The following is a 16,067-nucleotide window of genomic DNA, read 5'->3' as shown; positions in this document are numbered from 1 at the left end:
AAGATGATGACTAGATAGCTCCTTTATTGACTATGCTCTCTCTATTTCTTTATTTCTATGAGACAAGGCTAGCATTTTTTTCGAGAGGCTAAGGACTTGATATTGTACCTTCTGATAAGATAACATTTTTTATATAGCCTCTGCTTTTGTGTCTCATATATAATAAACTCTTAGAGAGAGATTCTACACTATTGAGCATATGGAGCATCTATATTTTGTGGGATGGAATGGGGTGTTGCGTGCTCCCTGTGTAGGAGTGGCAAAAAATGTGGTGTGTGCGATCTTGATCTTAGAACTATGACAGATGCTATTGCTGATGCCAATGAAGGAAGATCTGAAGACTACTGCCGATGAAGCTTATGATGACACATTGCCGATGTCGATGAGGGGAGATCTGAAGACTACTGCAGATGAAGCCTATGATGATAGAAAGTATGCCGATGCAGCAGAAGCCGATAAAGATTTCATCGTAATTAGAGTGGACACGGAAGTAGATAGGTGTTGTTTTCCTTTTCTGTATTTGTTAGTGTATGACACATGTAAGAGTCATGTTTTTCCTTAAGTACAGACTTGGTATTCTAGTCATGTTTGGTTATGTTTCTTCAGATCAGGGTATAAATATGAACCGAGGGACAAGGTAAAATAGAAATCAATCAATATCAATCCAATTTTACTCCTATTTTGCATCTACTTACTTTCCGACGACTTAGTCAATTTGCATATTTTCTTTTTACGAGTTCTCATCGATTTGACGAGCTGCATCGCTTCAGTGTGACCTTCGATGATCGTTGAGTTCTGTGTAAGTACCTCTTGGCCGTGGCTTCTGGGCGTATCGTTGTTGTCAGGACCAAAGTGCTCGAGTTATCATCCTTGTCGATTAACAGGTCAAATCGACTGGCACGCTTTGGATATCGGATCAAGTATTAGCCCTTTGTGTTTGTAGATCCACTTTTGCATCAACCCATTCTCCTCCTAAGTCCTAGAGCTACTAGACTAATTTCTCCATGCCGATCTGACCGTGGAGCTCATTAAACCAAGTGCGCCCAAGTGCTTTTGTCAGTATGTCACCTAGTCGCAACTCGGTGCCGACAAACTCATTGTCAATTAGCTTCCTATCGCAGCACTCTCGGATGAAGTGAAACTTCATGTCAATATGCTTGCTCCGGTCGTGATGCACAGGGTCCTTCATCAAGGCGATTTTGGACTTGTTGTCCACCTTGAAATTTGGTGCATGAACTACCCCTCCGACGAGTTCAACTAGCAATCGTGCCAGCCAAACTGCCTCACACGCGGCTGCTACAGCCATAATGTATTCGGCCTTGTAGGAAGACAAGGCGACCACCTTCTGTGGTACCGACTGCCAGGCAACCGAACCACCAGCGAGGAAGAAGATGAGCCTATTTGTGCTCTTTCGATCATTGACGTCGCCTAATAAGTCACTATCAGAGTAACCCAGCAGCCATAGTGGCAATCCCTTTCTTCCAGCCAGACGGTAGTGCACAACCTAGTGCACCGTGCCTACAACATAGTGGAGCACTCGCTTCACAGTGGCGTGGTGCTCTTGTCATGGTGCCTCCACGAACCTGTTGAGGTACCCAACCGAATAGGCCAAATCTGGTCTTGAATTGCACAAGTACCTCAAGCTCCTGATGAGGTTGTGGTACTCTGTGGCATCAACGGCCAGCGTCATTCCCTCCTTCTAAAGCTTCATCTTCATCTCCATGGGTGTGGCGCTTGCGTTGCAGCCAACCATCCTAGCCTTCTCGAGGATCTTGGTGGCACTGGCACCTTGCCATAGTGTGATGAAGCTTGCCATAGTTTTTCCCAACACCTAGCCTTCTTGAGGATCCTAGCCTTCTCGAGCCCCAGGTAGTAGGAGAGGAGCCCGAGATCACTCATGCAGAACGTGCATAGTATCTACTCCTTGAAACCCTCCAAGGCATTGGCATCACCTCCCGTGATGATGAGGTCATCGACGTATATGCCCATGATTAGGCGCTCAGCTCCGCCCCCACGAGTGTACATGCCATGCTCGTCCATGCAGTGCGTGAGCCCGAGAGTCAGCAACTTGGTGTTAAGATTATGGTTCCATCCTATGGCACCTAGCAAAGCCCGTAGAGAGCATTGTAGAGGCGTAGCACTACTTCTGCTTGTTGTCGATGAAGCTAGGGGGTTGTTGCATGTAGAACTCTTCATGGAGCTCGTTGTTTAAGAACACCGATTCGACATCCATGTGGTGAACGCCCTAGCCATAGTGCGCTGCAATGGTGAGGACAGGTTGCACCGATTCCAGTCAGGCAACCGGGGCGTACACCTCATCAAAGTCGACATCGAGTCGCTGCACGTACCCCTTGGTAACGAGGCACGCCTTGTACTTCACAATGCCACCGTTCTCATCGCGCTTGACTTTGTAGACCCACTTCAAGCCGATGGCGCGGTGTCCTCATGGAAGCTCGACCAGCGACCATGTTTGGTTGTCACGGATCGACTTCATCTCATCCTCCATCACAGCGACCCAGTTGGGATCACTGTCTACTTCCTTCACCAATTTGGGCTCCTTGACACTCATAGCATGGTTGATGTTGTGGAGCTCAGCCTCCACATCGTCATGGTGCACCATCCTAGGCGCTGCATCCATGCCGAGGATGTGGTCCAGCGTCCTATAACGGTGCTCCCCTTCCTCGCCATCATTAGTGTCGAGGTTCGGATAAGTGGTGAGGGGTGTCACGAACTCGATCCTCGTTCTAGCATGTGCTGGCATCGAGGGCACTGATGTGCCCTGCGGTGGGCTTCGCACCACTGGTGACACTGAGCTCATCGTGGGCTGTTGTTGACAGCCCTGAGTGCTCCCAGCGCCCGGTGACGTTGACCGCACTGGCAAGCTTTGCTGCTCAGGTGATGGCTCCTCCTGGTCCAGAGCCTCTACGCGCTGCCAACTCAGCACACAGTGGTCTGTGACCATGAAGGGTTGTTCACAACTCGCATCCAAGGAGGCTCCCCAGTCCCAACACACGTCCTCATCAAATATGGCATCACAGGAGACGTGCACGTGCTCAGCGATGGGGTCATAGAAGCGATATGCCTTGGAGCCATCGTGGTAGCCTATGAAGACGACCTTGAGCCTGCAATCGTTGAGATTAGCGAGGTGAGGACATACACGCTTGATGTAAACCATAGAATCGAACACCTTTAGGAAGTGTATGGGGGGCTTCTTCCCGTGCCAGGCTTGGTACGGGGTCATCCCATCGAGCATGCTCGTAGGCACCCTGTTGAGTAAGAAGATGGCAGTGTGCACCACCTCCCCCCAAAAGTGACCTAGCATGCCTCGAGCGTGCAAGATGCTTCTCTGTGTTCACAACCATTAGGTTTTGGCGCTCTATGATGTCGTTTTGTTGTGGCATGTACGGTGTTGAGTAGTGTCGTTGGATGCCTTCGCCTACACAATACTCGCCAAACTGCATGGAGGTGAATTCACCTCCATTGTTAGTGCGAAGCACCTTTAGTTTCTTCCATGTCCCGCACTCAACCTGGGCTTGAAATGACATGATCGTCGTCGGTGTGTAGAAGGGTGAGCCACATATAGGGTCTCATGTCGTCAACATGTACCAGGAAGTAGGCGTTCTCGGCTGAGGTCGATGGTGAGATCAGGCCACAGAGGTCACCATGGACTAGCTTGAGCTGCTCCTGAGCTTGGTACTTGGTGGCCTTGGGGAACGACATCCTCTTTTGCTTTGCTAGGACACAATCTTTGTAGACTTGGTCAATGTGGTCAATAGCCGGTAGCCCATGCACCATGTCTCCTCGCCTGAGCTTGCGTAGTGCCTAGAAATTGAGGTGGCCATAGCGCTCATGCTAGCGCCATGCCATGTCGCTGACCCGCATAGTGAGGCATAGTGGAACGGTGATGTTCATGTCGAGGAAGTAGAGCCAGCTAGGTGACCGAAGCACCTTCGCAAGAAGTTGGTGATGCAGGTCATAAAGATGCAGCATGCCTGCCTTGATGTCAACCTTGAACCCATCCTCATCCATCTATCTGAGACTAATGAAGTTCGTGGTGAGGTGGGGGATGTAGTAGACTCTATCCAGCCAGCGATGTTCACTAGACTTGCACGCGATGAGCACGGTGCCTTTGCCTTGTATGCCAGCCACCGACCCATCACCGAACTTGATGGTACCGGTGTGGCGCTATCCAGCTCGGCAAAGACAAAGCATGTTCCCGTCATGTAGTTTGTGACCCTAGTGTCCAACACCCAGCAACAAAGAGACCATGGTCTCCTCCTGCCTAAGGTGAAGGAGGACCTTTGGTTCATCAAGGTGGACACGCGCCATAGATTCATTGAGGGGTGGCGAGGTCCTGAGATGAGAGCAGAACACCTCCAACGTTTCTAACTTAGGGTCGGCAGTGATGTACATGAGCGTGTTCTCATCTTCCTCAGCCTATGCGACGTGTGCTACACCCTTCTTCTTCCTGCGATAATCCTTGGTCCAATGACCAATCTTGCCACAATTGTGGCAGCAATCATCGGGCGGTGGCTTCCCACCACCTGCATTCCCGACGCTCGCATTCTAGCCGTCGCGGCCATCGCATGACAAGGGTCCCGTGCCACCATGTCCACGTCCACACCCGTAGTTCTTATCGCGACCACCAGACCTAGATCCACTCCCGGAGCTCTTCCACTCACGGCGAGCTTTGCGGCGAGCCTCCCAGTCCTCCTCGCAGAGCATCAGGTGCCCCATGGCGTCCATGACCTCCTTGGGCTTGTCGTGTTCTTCAAACATGCACGGGCGTGCCCAATGACCTCGTCGATCGACACCTTGTTTAGATCGAAGAACATCTCGAGGGAGGCCGTAGCTTGGGATAGCCGATCTAGGACCACCTGCAACATTTTTCACTGCCTTAGTGTTTGAGATGTTGTCCTCAAGAGTACAGAGGTTGGTGGCAAGCATCATGATGCAGATCTCAAACTCGATGGCGCTTTGGTTATTATTTTTATGCATTCGACAAGTTTCTTTGATGATTTATAATGGTTGTTAACAACCATCAACAAAAAGTGCACCCTCTAGATGAAAAGGGATGTCTCAATAGCCCATAGATGGCCCTCCTTGATGGAGTCTTTGATATTATAAGGATAAGCCTAAGGAAGCAAGGTCACCACCGCTCGAGGCTCAGGGGCTCAACCAAGACGAGGGTCTTAGCCTAAAGGGAGCCCTAGTCAAGCCATTGTCCCCATAGTCGTCCCATCCTAGGCTTATGGCCAACAATTGTCTTGAGCCCAGCCAGAAGCTAGCTCTAAGCATCTACCATGCACTACACCACCATCCTATCCCTTGACCGTGAGGTGTTCTCGACCACTCCCTCAACAGGCTCATACCCAGGGTGTGACACATTTGGAATTGAAACACTAGAAGTGTGTGAAGTGGGGGGTCTAGGCCCACTTGGCAGCCCCTCTAGACAGAAGGAGAATCCTGGCATCTCAAAGAAGCTAGGAGAAGGATCACTTGAGGAAGGCACCACTATGGCAAACAACACCTAGTGGTTAGCACCATGTTGTAGTAGAAGTCTTAGGGAATGGTTGTGATTTGAAGCCCTAGGATAAGAACCATTTGTGTTCTACCCTAATCCTCCTCGGTATATAAGGAGAGGCATGTGCTCTTGTATAAGGAGATGATCAGACCAACACATGTTGTCAATGTTTTCCTAAACGCTAAACGGTAAACAGTCGGTCACCTACCGTTTAGCCATTATTCGGGCTAAACAGTCCATTAAACGGGTTAAACGGTCAATTAAACGGACTAAACAGATGATTAAACGGAAACAGTGTATCATTGTGTAGCGTTTACACGGCGTTTAAACGGTCTAAACGGCCGTTTAGGCGAACAGTGCATGTTGTAGATGATCTCACCAAGAACCCTAGATAGCACCGCACTATTGCCTACTACTCTATCTCTTGATTACTCCATTGTAAGAACTCCCGCTTGACTATTCCTAATACGAACATCAAACTACTGGACATAGGGCTCAAATGTCACAGCCAATTGTAAGAACAAAGCCTGATGTACACTATATGTGTGCTCATGAATCAATCACACATATGACAACAAATTACATAGTATCAAGCACAATATTTATTAATCATGATATAACAATTACATAGGAACAAATATTTATGAAAGTAGTTGAAAATTAAATTCTAATAATTAAGTGAAGCCTCCAAAATCTACTGGGACACTTGACTGGGACCTGTACGCTAAGCACTTCTTTCAGTCTTCTGTGCACTCCACCATGTCTTCACAAATCTTTTGAGCAATAGATACTGAGGGTGTAGGGAAATAGCAAGGGTGAACACATGTTGTACTCAACAAATATAAAATAATGGATGAATGAAGGCTCAAAAGGCTAGATACGGTTTAACAACACTAACCATTTTTAGTATGTCAAGTTTTATCATTAGAATCTGAGTTGGCAGATTATGCTTAAACTCCATTTCTGTCATGATCATGGGTAATGGAAATAATACAATCATAATTAAATATGAGCATCAACATCATAGAATAACAATAAAAACCAATTATTCCCTAAGTTTCAAAGCCACTCATGACTTTGTAGAGGTTGTACAACTTTACCCATGAGTCGTGATTATCATGTGCTAGGGGTCATGAATCACATATCACCTCCAGTTCCAAAAAAAATGCAGTAGGGTACACTATGAGCTTTTCCAAAGTCCCCTCTGACAAGTTAGTAGCCACTGGGTTTTGTTAGCAAGGGGATATAGAGCCCCTCTTTGTAATGGCATATTCAGCACAAGCTATGCACGTAGGAATTGAGGTCACACTATAACAAACTTGTCAAGCCCCTTTTGTGCTTTTCAATAACCACTAACAAGCAAGAAAAGCTTAGAGTACTAGGACAAGACAAGAGCCATATAGTCCTCATGGTTGTATTGTAGGCCCTTAAGGTGAGCAATCTAGAGCACCATAAAAATAATGCTCAAGCCCACTTATTCCATGTTGCTAAAAAGCACATTTTAAAAATTATTGCATATGCCATTAGTCAATATTAAGGAACTTTCATTATTATGTAAATCAATTAGTAAGAACTAGCCATATGCATGAACGTCATAGGTATCATGGATCAAGATAACAAACACTAGGAATATCCTTATAGCTAATCATATTCGACACATGCGGCATGAACATAGTGACATTAAAATTATTAGGTGTCAGGTAGAGCCTCATATTATACTTGTCTTTTATACTTGTTTCCATTCAATGCAACTCTCTTAGAGAACCTTCGGTCATCTTCTAGTCTTCCAGTCTCCAATACTTACAGACAACTCTTCACACCAACATACAAGCAAACAAATACAGAGACCTAAGAGCAGTAAACTATGACAAAACAACGTACTAAAAGGGAGCTAGTGCGATGGTCTCGAGATCACAAGAAACACCGATAATGGAACTATGGTTAAACAGAAACGACTATCCAGAATTTTATATATTATAAAAGAAACTACTACAAGCTTAATTTATGTTAAATAAGAAAAACTATATGTGAGTACTATTAATTTAGATTAATCAAAATATATTTAATTTCAAAAGTCGAGTAAAAGCTAATCATGTTTTATTTATAAATATCATCATATATTTTAATGATATTAAATTTAAAGTTTTGGAAAAAAATGGTGCATGTGAGAGCATCTATATCTATACCAATTTAATATACGAGTTTAAACTAATCAAACTTATATTGTAAAGGTATATTGCTGTTAGCAATTAATCACACTAATGTTTGTATATAAAACCTATGCTATTTTAAACAAGAACTAGTTACATGCATATTAATTAGATTAATATTTAAATTAAGAAATTGATAGCCATAGGATAGAATGAATGTCGATACTAACAGGTAAATTATGTCGCTGCAAATCTAGCACAGAAAGAACAAGCTAATGAACATGTTAACTTTAGATCATAATCAGCAGTGAACGGAAATTTCACAAGTGAAAAGGATGTATAGCTTATGAAATAAATGAACGGTGGATCATGGAATTTTCAAGACTATTACCATGTCATCCGTAGCTTGCTCTGTTCATGGCGAGAAACAGATAATGGATGCAGGATTAGCGAGCTTGCTTGGCCACAAGACAGACAAGCAGCCAGGGACACAGGTATCATGGTGGTAAATCTAACCAAAGGTGCTGGAGATGTTTTAAGATAATGCATGGAACGAATAATTGATTAGAAAAGAAAGGATAAACTAAAAGGTAGTGTATCTTCTTGTTTTCACCTGCATGGCGAAGCTGGATTTGAAACATTTAGAGCGTCAGACCAGAAATGTGAAGCCGCTATCAACAAGGGTTCATTTCTATCCATATCAGCTAAGGACAGTGTGATGCATTCAGTGGCGAATCTAGCATTTTGTCCTAAAAATTTTCATATAAAATTCAATAAAACCATTTTAGCAATTCAGTTATACTAGAAAAAGTGTTCGTGCGTTGCAACGGGAGAAAAAATATACATTAGCGGAAAATAAAGACAGCCTGTGCGCTGCTACGGGATAGCTAACATTATATATTTAAAATAGACAGATCACACAATAAAACTACAATACTGTAAAACTGAAATACCAACATTAAAGTGATAATATCTAAAAAAACAAAGTTTATGAAATCCAACACAGTCATGGAGAGCGCGGCATTGCAGGCTTACAAAGTCAATGTTATACATCTATCCATAATACGACTAAGATAATGTTTAATATCAGCAGAAAGATATATTTGATATCTATTTATTTCATACACCAGTAGATTCACAAATAAGTTCCACCATACCTCTGTACCATTCTATCACACATCGAGTATATGTAAATATTAGTGCCTATCTCATGGGTAATACTGCATCTTTTGAAAAAACTTCCACAAAAACTTCAAACAAAGTGTTATATTCATGGTATAGATATATGTGGCTTTTGGTGAATTTCACGTAAATATATAATGTAGTATAAGATGCCTCAAAAAATAAATAGAGGCCTAAAAAAAGCTCGAGAATCTACATAGACCCTCAACGTGGAGTGAAGCATAATAAAAAATAAAGTCTACAGTTAAAAATCTGTCACCGGTTGTCCACAAGCTGCAGTTGTGCAAAATCAAGCTTTGAAGCTATCAAATGCCTAGGACTCACATTGAAATAAAATATCAGCACTGTGGTATCTCTCCGTCACTTCGTTAGTTTCATTGCCACAAAAGAAAACTCGACTCTCTCTTCCCAAACTATGAGCTCAAGCAATCTTGTCTCGATCCTCTCTCTTCTGAACCAAATCGAGCATCTTCCTTCCAGATCCTACGAAGGGGTAGCTACATCGTTCCTGAGGGAGGCATCGACGAGGAGGCCAATGCAGTGGGCGTCTCAACCAGGCCAACGAAGGGGCACTACCTACACACTTGCGACGGCACAAGGTCGACGGCACCGGCGAAGAAGGTTCGCATCTGGATGCACTGTGAGCATGCATGGAGGACGACGCGAGGATACCGGCCGCCCACACCCCCCCCCCCCCCCTGCCAGCTCGAGTTCTCCACGATGCCACTCGAGGTCGCCCAGGACCACTCCCCCTCCTTAGCCTTCGACTGTGGCCCTTCAGGTGTTCTAAGTGTGACTTCTTTTTATCAAAAATTATCTGATTGGTCTTTTACCCCCCACAAAAGGTAGGGACCGTTCTTTGCGATCTATCTCTTTAATTTTTTTATTTGTGTTTGTTCTTTTTAAATTTATTAGAGATCTAGATCTTCTTGAATTCATTTTATTTTCTGCAGTCTTTTATTTTGCAAATCAAAGGGAATTCGAAGGAAATTTTGCCTCAACCCACGCAGCGCACCGGCCCACGAAGCGGCGGCCGCACCGGATCTGGACCCAATCCCCGAACAGCCGCGCACGCGCGGGGCGGTTGGTGCCCACCAACCAACCCGAGGCGCTGATTCACGCGGGGCCACAGGCCTAGGCCCGCTCATGGAGGATCCGGACGCGATAGGAGAGGAGTGGACAGATTTGGGGCAGACTGAAATTATGGCTCTTTATAAATAGGTATGGAATTGTAAAATTGACAATATGGTTCGGCATATAAGCATTATGTAACATAATAAGGCTTAAATGATGGATTAAGTTGAAACCATCCACTAAATATAGTATAAATAGTTCAAAAGGCATATCGATAATTAGAAATATAGGCATAGAAGAGTAACAGAGACTTACAATGATATTTTGATGACTATTCTATTCAATGCTTTTGAATGGCCGAAAATATCTTAATTATATCATCTTCGTCCACTTCAAAGAAAATACTCCGCTCAATAAAAATGACAAGACAATCATCCAAAAGACTATCTTTCATCTTATTTCTTAACTTTTAAAAAACACATAAACAATTTATTATTTATGATGTTAGAAAATAACTAAAAAATTAGATAATATTTTTTTATAAAAAACAATTAAATTTTACCCAAGAGAAATACCGAATCAGCGAGCACAACGAGTGATCGGAAAACAGAGGGCAGCTGGCAGAGGCCAGAGGGCACCGGCCACCAGGACTAGGGTGTCACCAACTCACCGTCCGTTGTGCCTCACGGCGTCGTCGCGTCATCGATGGCGCTGGCGTCAGCGTCAACTGTCAGGGCGGTAGCGGCGTGAGTCATGACTGGATCGAGAGTAGAAAACCGAAAGCCAAAAGTAAACTGCGTATACCGTGTATGTATTGAGGTGATTCAGGTGATCCTACTTGTGAACCTTGCTTGGGCCGCTTCATGGGCCTTGTGGCGTGATCAGTGATTCAGGTGATGTTTTTTTCTTTTTTTTTAAATACAGATGTTTTTTAGATAATGGATATTAAAATCCTGCTTCATCTATCGAAAGATAGAATCAGGTCAATTATTATAAGTACGTGTCACCAACCCAAGTTCTTTATTACAGTAAACGGAAAACCTAAACGAAATAAGCTTTGTGCTAAACATAGCCAACTAATCTTGTAGATAATCATCCACTAGAGCTGAAAAACTGCAAAACTGAGGACTCTAAGAACTGTCCAGCTTGGATCAACTGTTCCCGCTTATCATCATGCCTTTGCAGACTTGCCCACTGTCGAAGCCAGTGAGTTCCCCTGAATAGTACCTGCAAGAAAGATTTTGGTCTACATTTGTCAAAAACTACTTCGTTTCTAGTTAACCATATTGCCCAACAAAGTGCCGCTGCTGCTGTTAACAACAATAAATTATACTCCCTCCGTCCCTGAAAGAATCAATTCCTAGGATCCGTGTCAGTCAAACTTTTTAAAGTTTGACTAACTTTATAGAAAAGAGTAACAACATATATAATATAAAATACACATTATATGAAAATATATTTTATGATGAATCTAATAATACTAATTTGATACTATAAATCTTAGCATTTTTTCTAGAAATTTGGTCAAAGTTTAAAAAGTTTGACTTAGGACAACTCTAGAAATTGATTCTTTCAGGGACGGAGGGAGTACTTTTTACTAGCTATTTTTGACCACCTTGAAAAAAGATCAAATATATCAGATGGTGGTGGTAAACCAAAAAGCAAATGTACAGCACGCCATAAGAGTTTGGCATGAACACAATCTATGAGGAGGTGTTTTACAGTTTCTGGAAAATGACAAAAACAACAATATTTGTTACCATTCCAGTTATGTCTAACCAAGTTATCCTTAGTTAACAACACTCCCATTTTTTTTACTACAGAAAGATTTTAATTTTCAATGGTATTTTAATTTGCCAAATATCTTGTGACGCCCTGACCTATTGTTAATTAACGCAGCGTATATGGATTTGACTGTAAAGCAACCAGACACATTCAAGCCCCAAACAAAAACATCCCTTTGGTCCGTTAGATGTAAATCTTGTAATGAAGAAACAATTATATGCCAATCACTTAAGTTTTCTCCCGCTAGATTTCTTCGAAAGGAAATATTCAGAGAGGTTGAACTGAGTACTGTAGCCATAGAATCCTGTTTTCTTCTTACAATATTAAATAGCGAAGGGAATTTATCTTTGAGAGCCTTATTACCCAGCCAGGTATCAAACTAGAACCTAGTTTGAGATCCATCATTTACTTTGAACGAGCCAAAATCCATGAAAGGTTCCTTGACATTCATCAAAGTTTTCCGAAATGAGAATTAGTCGATTTTTTAACACAACTTCCTAATGTGTTCTCTTTGATGTATTTGTTTGTTAATAATTCCTGCCGCATACCATCTTTGTTTAATAACTTGAATAACCATTTACTTAACAAACATGTATTCTGAATATCTAAATTTTGTATGCCTAAACCACCTTGGTCGCTAATCTATATTTTCTCTTATCCTGATCATTCTGTCAGTAGAAACGGGATCTGAAACAGTCTATCTTTTCTAACACTCCTCTCGGTAGTTCGAAAAAAGACATTATAAACATCGGTAAACTAGAAAGCACCGAGTTTATCAAGACCAAACGCCCCCCCCTACTGAAAAAATTTTCCATTCCATCCACTCAATCTTTTCTCTATTCTATCTTCGATTACCTTCCAATCTTTGTCATTTAATTTACTAGTATTCATAGGTAGACCTAGGTATCGAAAAGGGTAATTTCCGATGACACAACCAAATAACTGCGAATAGAATATTTCGTGCTCTTTTGCTTTCCCAAAGCAAAAAATTTCACTCTTGTGAAAATTTATCTTTAGGCCGGATAATTGTTCGAAAGTGCTTAGTAAAAGTTTCATATTTACCGCCTATTGAACATCATGGCTCATGAAGATAACTGTGTCATCCGCATACTGAAGGATAGATAACCCGCCCTGGATTAGATTTGGAATCACCCCTTCCACCTACCCTTCCTCTTTTGCTCTGGCAATAAGTATAGCCAACATGTCAACGACTATATTAAACAGTATGGGAGACATTGGATCACCTTGCCTCAAGCCTTTTTTTTGTTTGGAAGTGTTGACACCGTTTTTGGACACGTATCCAGGGACCAGTAAAGTATGGATCGGCAGTTGGAGCAACGGTAACTAGCCTACAGAAAAGTTGCCGATGAGGGTAGTTACCGATGAAGGGACGATCGAATGCGGCTAAGTCCAGGAGTGATGACGTGTTCTTGCCGATGATCGATATCAGTGTTTGCCGATGGTCATAACAGGAAGTCTGCCGATGATTATGAAGGGGAGCGCGGAAGTTGCCGATTGATTTGTGGTGGTGTCCCAGACGGTTACAAGGGGGTAGTTTTTATGTTTTCCTTAGTTATTTAAAGTCGTTTTGTATACGGACTCCGTTTAATTTGGAATTTGAGTCCTAGTCGTATCTGATTGTAGCTCATTGAGCAGGGTATAAATGTAGACCCTTTGGCTTTGTAATAAAAAATCGATCAATCAATCAAACACAAGTTTTTACTCATATTCCAGCATCTATTTTTTCGACGACTTCGTCATATTTTTCCTTTTTACTACGAGTTCTTAGGGATTCGTCGACTTAAGCTTGGCATATTCTCGAGTTCCGTGTGAACACCTCTTGGCCGTGACATCCGGGCGCATCGCTGTTGTCGGGACCAAAGTGTTCGAATTACCACCTTCGCCGATAGTAAGCTCAAATCGGCTGGCACGCCTTAACATCTGAATCGGATATTAGCCCTTTGTGTTTGTAGATCAGCTTTTGCATCAACACATCTTTTGGCACGCCTAGTGGGACCAGATTCAAGATCAAGATCGATATGTCGACTACCGAGTTCGATCTGGAGAACGTCATCCCGGTGACGGAAGCCAATCTCAGAGATGAGCAGAAGCAAGCTATTGCGAAAGCCATGGAGGACTACAAGCAGCAATGTTTGAAATCCTTCAGCATCAACAGGAGTGGCGAAATAATCCAGAAAGAAGCACTGCCAGCACGTCGGCAGGTTACTTTTGAAGCCATTCCTAGTAAACTCTAAGACATGGTTGATAGTGCTATTAACCGTGCCTTGATCAATCAAGCTAGTGTGCTGTCCAATACGGTTTTCAATGCCGTGGCTAGAACTTTCAAAGAAGGACAATTGCCACCAAATTATGTGGGCCCTGTCTATCACCAGCCGGGATCACCGGTGGTCACAGCTCCATCGGCTGCTACAGCCACTGCGGGCACAGAAACTGTCGTTCCTCCAAGCACGTTAGGAGTCACTAATGCACAATCCACACCGATGCCGACCAATCCATCAACATCAGATGAGTCAATCAAGCTGGCCATGGATCTATTGGCGTCGGCAATGTCGGGATCTGTTCCTCCTAACTGGTGGGGTTATGGTATGCCCCTAGAGTTGATGTTGAAGACACCTAGCACATCTCAAACGGCTGATATAAGAGGCAAGGATCCTATGGCATCGGCACCTCCAAATATGCCGATGAATCAGAGTCCCCAGTATACTACAACTACTACTGCAAGACCTTACACTAGGAATTCTCAAGCTCCAACGTTCCTGTTGACACCATTTTTGGGCACGTGTCCGGAGTGGCAGGACAGGGTGGCAGTACGATACGGGTTGTTGGTAAGGATGGTTGCCGATGAGGGAAGGTTGAATGTGACTAAGTCCTCAGACAGTAACATGGTACCGATGACCAAGTAAAAGGGTCTGCCGATGACTATGGTAAGGGGATTGCCGATGATGCAAAGGAGGAGTCCGGAAGACTGCCAGTTGTCATATGGAGGAGTTTCGGTTTGTCACGAAGGGTGGTTTTATTATTTCCTTATGTTATTCGTATCGTTTTATATGCGGGTTCCGTGTAAATTGGAATTCGAAATCTAATCGTGTCTGGTCGTAGCTCTTCGAGCAGGGTATAAATATAAGCCCTAAAGCCTTGTAATCAGATATCAAGAAATCAATCAAACATACGTTTTACTCATATTCCAGCGTCTACTTTTCGACGACTTCGTCACCCTTTTTTCTTCTTATTACGAGTTCTTAGGAATTCGTCGACTTAAGCTCGGCGTGTTCTCGAGTTCCGCGTGAGTACCTCTTAGCCGTGACATCCGGGCGCATCGCTGTTGTCAGGACTAAAGTATTCGAGTTATCACCTTTGCCGATAGTAAGGTCAAATCGGCTGGCACGCCTTAACGTTTGAATCGGGTATTAGCCCTTTGTGTTTGCAGATCAATTTTGCATCAACACATCTTTTGGCACGCCCGGTGGGACAGATTCAAGATCAAGATCAACATGTCGATCTCTGACCTCGATCAAGACAACGTCATCCCCGTGACGGAAGCTAACCTCAAGGATGAGCAGAAGCAAGCTATTGCCCAAGCTATGGAAGAGTTCAAGCAGCAATGCCTGAAGTCTTTCAGCATAAACAGGAGCGGCGAAGTGGTCCAGAAAGATGCACTGCCGGCACCACGGCAGGTCACCTTTGACGCCAACCCTGGCAAGCTTCAAGACATGGTTGATAATGCCATCAATCGAGCGTTGATTAACCAAGCTGGTGTACTATCTAATACGGTTTTCAACGCCGTGGCAAGAACCTTCAAGGAAGGACAAATCCCGCCGGATTATGTGGGCCCCTCCCATCATCAACCCACGGCACCAGAGGTCACGGCTTCATCGGCTGCTTTGACAAGTGCGAGTGCACAGTCTGCCGTTCCTCCGAATACATTGGGGACTACTGGTGCACTATCTATGCCGATGGCAACTAACCCACAAATTTCTGTTGGGCAGCATAAACTGACAACAGATATGTTGGCATCGGCAATGTCGGGGTTAACTCTTCCTCCTAGCTGGTGGGGTTATGGTATGCCTCCAGAGTTGACGCCGGGAACATCACAGATAACTGACATGAGGGGCAAAACTCCTATGACATCGGCACCCTCCAATGTGCCGGTGAACCAGAGTCCTCGGTATACCACAACTACTACTGCAAGGCCTCACGCTGGAAATCCTCAAGATTCAATGTTCCAGATGCCTAACGCATCGGCAGAGTCAATGCTGATGCAACAGAGGCCTATGGCCCAGTCAGGGTATGTCAATTCAACGACGGTACCCAATTACCAATCATCGGCAGCA

Source organism: Sorghum bicolor, chromosome 3 (assembly GCF_000003195.3).
Source record: "Sorghum bicolor cultivar BTx623 chromosome 3, Sorghum_bicolor_NCBIv3, whole genome shotgun sequence".
Classification (NCBI taxonomy): Eukaryota; Viridiplantae; Streptophyta; class Magnoliopsida; order Poales; family Poaceae; genus Sorghum; species Sorghum bicolor.
Note: the sequence above shows the minus strand (reverse complement) of the source record.